The following is a 7094-nucleotide window of genomic DNA, read 5'->3' on the forward strand; positions in this document are numbered from 1 at the left end:
ACAGTAGCCCAGGTGTAATGGAGGAAGAAATTAAGAATCTAAGGGGGCGGAAGTTGGATTCTCTCCATCAGGAGCACTACTGCGGAGCCGTTGTGCGAGCGCGTGCTGAAAAGTTTGTGTCAGGGTAGCAACCCAACCGGAGGGCCTTAGATGAAGAGCGAAAACATGCAGTTAGTAAAAAAATCCGCGGCTATCTACCACGAGATAGCCACGAGCAGTGATAAAGATTTTATTGAATATGTTTTCACTGCTAATTACTCGCTACTATTCGGTGATGTAAATGTTATTTAAGAGAAAGATAAGCTCACAGCGTTACTGGAAGGAGTACCGCAGCTATCGGATGATGTAAGAAAAAATTTGGAAGAGCTGATCACACTCGAAAAAATTCAGCGTGTTTTGACGGCTTGTCGTCGCATAAAACACCCGGACCTGACGATTGAGCGGAGAACGTTTTAAGGGATTGAAGAATGTACTTTCCTTTTTCTTTTTAGAAATTATTCGCGAAGCGTAATCTCTTAAAGCTTAGCCGCCTTCTTTTGTCCAGACTAGTCATGGGCACGTTACCAGTAAAAAGTAACAGTGTTACAGTTACAGTTACTTAGGGGGAAAAAGTAACTCTGTTACAGTTATCGGGTTAAAAAGTAACGTGTTACGGTTACAGTTACCGCAAAAAAGTAACGCCGTTACTTTCTCGTTACAGTACCGAAATTGAACACAAGAAACCATAAACCAAAACAATATTTTATTTGTTACACTATAGTGAGAAGAAAGGTAAACTGAGAAATTAGAAAAATTTAAATCCGAAGGGTGTTTCTTTCTTGCGTTATTCGCCGTTTCAGAATTTTAACGATTATAATTTATTTGCAATATTTGTTATAACTTAATATCAACTGTTTTTCAAAATTGTCATCGGAGAGCTTCCCTCTCTTGATGGCGAACACATCACGTCCTTTGCTGAACAGGCGTTCAGCTGGTGCGCTCGATGGAATCCCTGTGTTGAGTCTGATGAAGATGCTCTTTATCTTGGGGAACCTTGAGAGCCCGATCAGATCGGATGCGGGGTCGCTCACCCACTGTTGCACCTCCGTTGATGATGGCGACGCTTGAGGCAAGTGGAAAAAAAAAAAATCGTCTTCGTCGCCGTCCTCTTTGCCTGCTGCGTCCTCAGTGCAGTGCTCCTCCAGCGCACGACATTCTCCCCCAAACAGCCGTACAGTTGTAGCTTTCCGCTCGTTTTCCATGACCCACGATAGCTTGAACTTAGGGTGTACCGCCGCTGCAAGGGCCAAGTCCTGGTCTTCAAGAACTTCTAAGAACCTGTGACGAGACGAGTAACAAAAGGGAGATTTTTGTACTGTTTGAACCTTTAAATCAAATTATGGATAATTGAAACCTACGATGTTAAGTCTAGATAGCTCGCACGGATATGCTCCAATGCAAACGCACGTGCAGAGAGGGGTAGCAATATAGAGAACAACCAATGTATCACTCACCTCTTCTTGACTGCCGCCTCAAGGGAATTGGAAAGTGGGGTGCAGTACTGCATTTGTGGGAGCGACCCTTGGTATATCGCAAGAGCGAGTGGAGAGTGGGCTGCAGCATACCCATATACATGTACTGCTCGCCTTGCAGAATGTCCAGTGCCTTCGCCACGGCATACATCGTCTGAAAGTGTACGAAAGGTTAGCGCATTGCATAAAGTGAAACAAATACACTATTAAAATACCTTGCAGTATTCGTTGATGAAGGCAAGCTCCTCGCTCTGTAGCTTTGGCAGCGAAAGTCTCTCGAATGTGGCGTCCAGTTTGCCTTCCGAGACCTCATTCAGGAACCTTAGAGCGTTATACAAAGAGTTCCATCCCGTGGCGCTTGGGACAGGAAGTTGTCTTCCTAGGGTGATTTTTATGGCTTCAGCGGCTTGAACTGACTGAGCTTGCTTCCTCCAGAGACATTTCAGTTTTGCAAGCACATTCTTCGCCATTGCACCGTAAGATAAGTCGGTGCACGCGTTTTCTGCATTCGCGGAGGCAACTAGATTAAGAGTGTGTGCAGCGCACCTCTGGTGCCGAGGCAAGTGGATCGCTGATGTGCAAGTGCCTGAAGCTGTGTCAAGCACCTCTGTGATGCAATTTTGGATGACATCTTCCTCAGGTTCGGCGGCTTCTCCAAATACCCTGCGCCACAAAATGGGTCACACCCGTCAGAACCTTTACCCAGCTGAGCTTGAACCTCACAAAAGATATGAGATAATAGGTTAGCTACAAATTTAAACAATCATCTAGTATATAGTGTATGATGACTCCGATGGGAAAGTGTCATAAAAATAGGGTTACGAAATGAAGCTACGCAATAAGTGTGCGTCCGGATATTTTCAATAAAACTGCCTAAACTCAGCCGAATTTCCCATGTGCAGCTTCATTAATCCAATAAAAGCAGTAAATGACTACACTGTAGATCGCCCCAACAGCATAATAAAAATTTTGAGTAAAACACAATGTACCGCATTTAATATGTAATTCGGGTATACGTTTAGGTGATATGAAGGTGTCCAGCCAAAGCGAAAAGGGTAAAAAAAAAAAAAAAAACAGTAACAAGACTATAAACTTACATAAAAGCCTTCACAAAGTTCGAACCGTTGTCCGTAATCACGACACATATCTTGTGTAATATTTTGTAGTCCACAAACACTGCATGGAGCGCAGAAGCGATCGCATCATATGTATGAAGGCCTGAAAGCCGATGGCAGTTCAGCGCTGCGGATTTCCTTTCCAGGGATTCCTCATCCAGGAAGTGAACTGTCACTCCAAGAAAGCTCCTAAAAAGATTGGGAAAAAAACAAAGGGAATGGCTATTGTTGTTGCTGCGCCATTCAATGTAGTGACAATGCAATCACGACCAAGCGCGATTCTCCTGTATACATGCTTGAAGGTCCACGGTCACCGCAACATATTCCGATTGGAATCTTAAATTTCTGCAATTTTATCGCCAGTCACATTATTAGTTAGGAACAACAAAGCTCCGGTTATTACCGTGGCACTCATAATTTAGCTGATTAATTCTGACTATTTTTATTATGCCCTACCATTTGACGACAAAATTACGAAAATGGCAATATGTTGGAAATCTAATTAGTGAAAATCAAGAGTTCGCTGTTCTACTGAACAGCAAAATCTCGATTCCAGAGAGGCCTTGAGTGCTGAACCTGTCAAATTTGCTATTCAGTCTAAAAAAAAAAAAGGCCCACAGGTCTACTTGCCCACAAGTGATGCTTTTTTCTTCTATTGATCACTTTTCGATCAATAGCAGGGGTAAAAATGATTTGGTGCGAAAATGTTATATTTCATTTAGCATACGTCTGAGCGCCGCCAAACGTTAAATGCGCGTCCAACAGTAAAAAAAAAAAAAAAAAAAAAAAAAAAAGTAGAGGAAACGGCGTACTCTCTGCTTTCATTGAATTAAAAAAAAAAAAAAGGACAAACGCCAGAACGGTGCCCTTCCGTAACGGTCTTGAATGGCAGAGCAGCGCTTAGATTAATCGAGGTATCGCAGCGCTCGGATGGTGATTACGTTCAACTTGGGGTTTACCTGCGCGCAGGTGTTTTCTACGGTGTAAAAATATTGCGCAAAGGGAAGCTAACGTTACATAACTCTAACGCTGCCATAAATAAACTGCTGGATCAGTAACACAGTAGTGGCTTAAGCGGCTTGACTGGTCACAAACATATTAGATTCATACATTTGCTGCTCAAGTGCTGATGCAACAGGAGACACTTTTTACAAAAAGACTAGAAAGTGGACTACAAGATCTTTCATTTAAGGTTAGGTTTCTGTTGACAATCTAATACAATATTTGTATGTTAATTATTTCAGCTATTCAGGAATTACAGGCTTAGATGTGCCGGGCATTAAAACCAACCGACGTGCGTCTCACTGGGCGTATCGTATAAATATGGGGTGCAGTGCGTCAAGAGCTTACCTGTTTGAGGCTGTCCAGCAGTCTGCTGTGCAGCAGACCCTCGTCGCCTTCTCCAGGGTAGCAATGAGGGACGCTTTTTGTTCTCGGTAGAGGATGTCCAGATGATTCACAAAAGACTGCTGATTCATCGCTGTTGCCGATGGCTGCATTCCGATGATCAAGCACCGGAAGTTTCATTTTCAACGACTGAAAAGCACTGCATGTCGCCTACCACAAAGTTTACAATTAGCCTGTCTATCTGACTTTGCGGCACAGCTTTGTGTCGACTCGTTCCTGAAAGACAGGACTGCAGTGTCTGTGTCAAACCGCCACCCGCATGTCTTTTCTCATTCGAGGGCTGACCAGGTTCGGCTTCATTTTTCTTAGAGTCGACTTCCTTCAGAGCGACCGAATGTTTCTTCTGCGCAAAAAAAGAAAAAAAAAAGAGCACAATTTAATGATACGGATATATTTCCCCATCGTCAGCACAATTCATAACGCCAAATGAGCCATAAGAAACCGGAGTTCCCAAGAATAGAAAGCTTAAACATACCTCTAGATGCTTGCGCAGGTTGGACGAAGACGTCTTGCTTGCTGAGTACTGTTTACTGCGAATGTTGCACGGCACTGTGATGTTTGTCGCAGTCGTTGTCAGAACAGAAAAATATTCGCGATACGAGGGCCAAGGTAACGGCTGCTCCGTGTCGGAAGACATGACTGCCTATCAGCATGGCTTGAGCGCTATCAAGAATAAACAGGCTGAACGCGCACAGTAACCTCTGCTTGAGATTTCCGAATAAACTGACAAGTGATAGCTGACAAATAGTGGCCATTTTTGAACCGTCTGGTTAAACGGGCCTCTGCACAAACCAATCGCATTCCTGCACGTAGCTCAGCCCCCAAAAGTTTTCACCAATAGGCGACAGGGTACAAGCTTTCAGAACTAAGTTGCGTTAGACTTAGACCTCCCGCGTCAGTGAACGTTTTCATTTATTTTTTCACTCCGAAACCAAAGAGGACACAGATGGTCACACAATTACCTTATGGGATATACTCGGAAACAGGCTTAAAGATAGGAAGTTAAACAGCTTTGCAAGAATATAGGGGGAAAGAAGACAAAGTGAGGCCTTCTGGTGCTCTAGGTGTGCACGACGACCACTGATGCCCCTGTCTCAAAAGCCAACTGTGGAAGATCAGTCCGCACACGCGCCTCAAAACAGCTATTTCTCTCACTTAAAAACACGTGTTTTCCGGGTAATCGCTTCAGTTGGAGCACTGCATAGAATCCACAACAAAATGTCCATTGGGGTATTTCTTGGGGCTGTCAACAGAAAAGGCAATTACCCTTAAACCTGCCGTCATGTTTACTCGAGCGGTTCCGAAGAGAATGAAAAGGTTAAACAAGCGCCGACTTTCCGCCCAATATGGGGACAGCTTCCTTGAAAACTAATAGGGAAGAGGGAGCGGCGACCGGCTGGGTGTAAAAGCGACAGCACGGACATATCTGACAATGAGGAAGGGAGAGGGGGAAGGGCATACACAGCCCAGACGGAATACTCGGAGACATGTCGCATGACCACCGAAACCGACACCCGCAGATGGTCCCCACAAGAGAAGTTTGAGCCAAAGTCGGTGAAACAGACATTGTTTGCCTCCCCTACCCCCGCAGGCGCCGCTTCCTTTTCCTCCCAGATTCGTGCTCACTCGCCCGTCGTCCATTGTCCGTCGTGGGCAAAAGCAGGCAATTTTTTGTTTGTTTAATGTTTCTTTCTTTTTTTTTGTCAGTGAGGAGTTTTAATTTATATAGTAAAAAAAAGTAACTGTAACGGCCTAAACAGTTACAGTTACCCAATAAAAAAGTAGCAGTGTTACAGTTACAAGTTACCAGTATTAAAGAGTAACGCGTTACAGGTAAAAGTTACCGAAAAAAGTAACTAGTTACCGGTAACGTGTTCCTATACTCCGTTCTACCTTCAGTCTGAGCGCAGTGGACGCCACAGGCCATCCCAGCCGATCCAGCGCCGGGAGAAAATCGCGTGACCTGCCGGTTGGGCAGAGGGACGCAGGGAGCTTAAGGTCACATGACACTCTCTCCACGCTGGATTGACTGGGATTACTCCTAGCGTCCGCTGCGCTCGGACTGAAGGTGAAACGGAGTATAGTAACTAGTTACTGCCCAAGACTGGTCCAGACGCATACTGTGTTGATACCACACCGCACGCGCAAGGCACAGTATGCGTCCAGACGCATACTGTGCTGATACCACCACCGCACGCGCAAGGGTTGCGGATGAGCTTTGTCACGCGCCGCCATACTTGTTGGACATATGGCGGACGGGGTGAAGAAGGGGTGTTTAGTTCTTACGCAACGTTTGAATCCCCTTGTGTGTGCTATTACAGCTAGCGACCTGGTCACTAAGGGTGAAAATATGTCCGTTCGTCGAGGTGGTTGGTGCCGAGCCGAGCACCAAGGTGATTTGCTTCCTCGGGTTGGTGACGCCCTTTCCGTCTACGCTGAGGAGTTCGGTCTTCTCGGGCGATAGTTGCAGCCCCAGTGCATCTATAGAGTTGTCTTTAGTCTTAGGACTGCTGCTTGTAGCTCGGTTTGCATTTGTTGTTCGTCTAGGTGGTCGTTAGCTTTAGTCCATATTGTAATGTCATCCGTATAGATAGTAAATCGTGCCGTGGTGTCCCATTCCAGGGCATCCGCTAACCGTGCCATGGCGATATTGAAAAGCATTGGCCCGAGTATGGAGTCCTGGGGCACGGCTCTGTCAAGGTAGAATGCGCATGGCGTCCACCCCGGTGCGGTTCCGTGAAGGCGTATAGGCCTACTTAGAGAATCATCCCTTAGAGAATCATCGCCGTGTAGCTTGTGTAAAGACACGCCGGAAGTCCTCGCTCTTTCTTTCTCGTTTTTTTTCTTTTTTTTTTGCGACTGCCATTGCAAAGAGAGAAAAATAATTTAGGCAAGTTTAATAGGCTATCAATACAAAGGAATAATTTTAATTGGTATATAGATATTTACTGAAAGTACATATATGTATAAAAAACAAATTGTGGTATGGCCCTTTAACTTGTTTATGGCTATAATACCAGAACTACTTAATGGAGACGAAAGTTAATGAAACAAGATGTAA

At 44.9% G+C, this 7094-nt stretch overlaps 1 pseudogene; it reads right to left on the reverse strand.

The window, feature by feature from the left end:
- Positions 1 to 857: 857 nt before the first annotated feature.
- On the reverse strand, positions 858 to 4104 carry LOC120849020 (annotated as a pseudogene).
- Positions 4105 to 7094: the final 2990 nt, after the last annotated feature.

The sequence above is a fragment of the Ixodes scapularis genome, unplaced genomic scaffold (genome assembly GCF_016920785.2).
Source record: "Ixodes scapularis isolate PalLabHiFi unplaced genomic scaffold, ASM1692078v2 PGA_scaffold47__10_contigs__length_4178495, whole genome shotgun sequence".
Taxonomy (NCBI): domain Eukaryota; kingdom Metazoa; phylum Arthropoda; class Arachnida; order Ixodida; family Ixodidae; genus Ixodes; species Ixodes scapularis.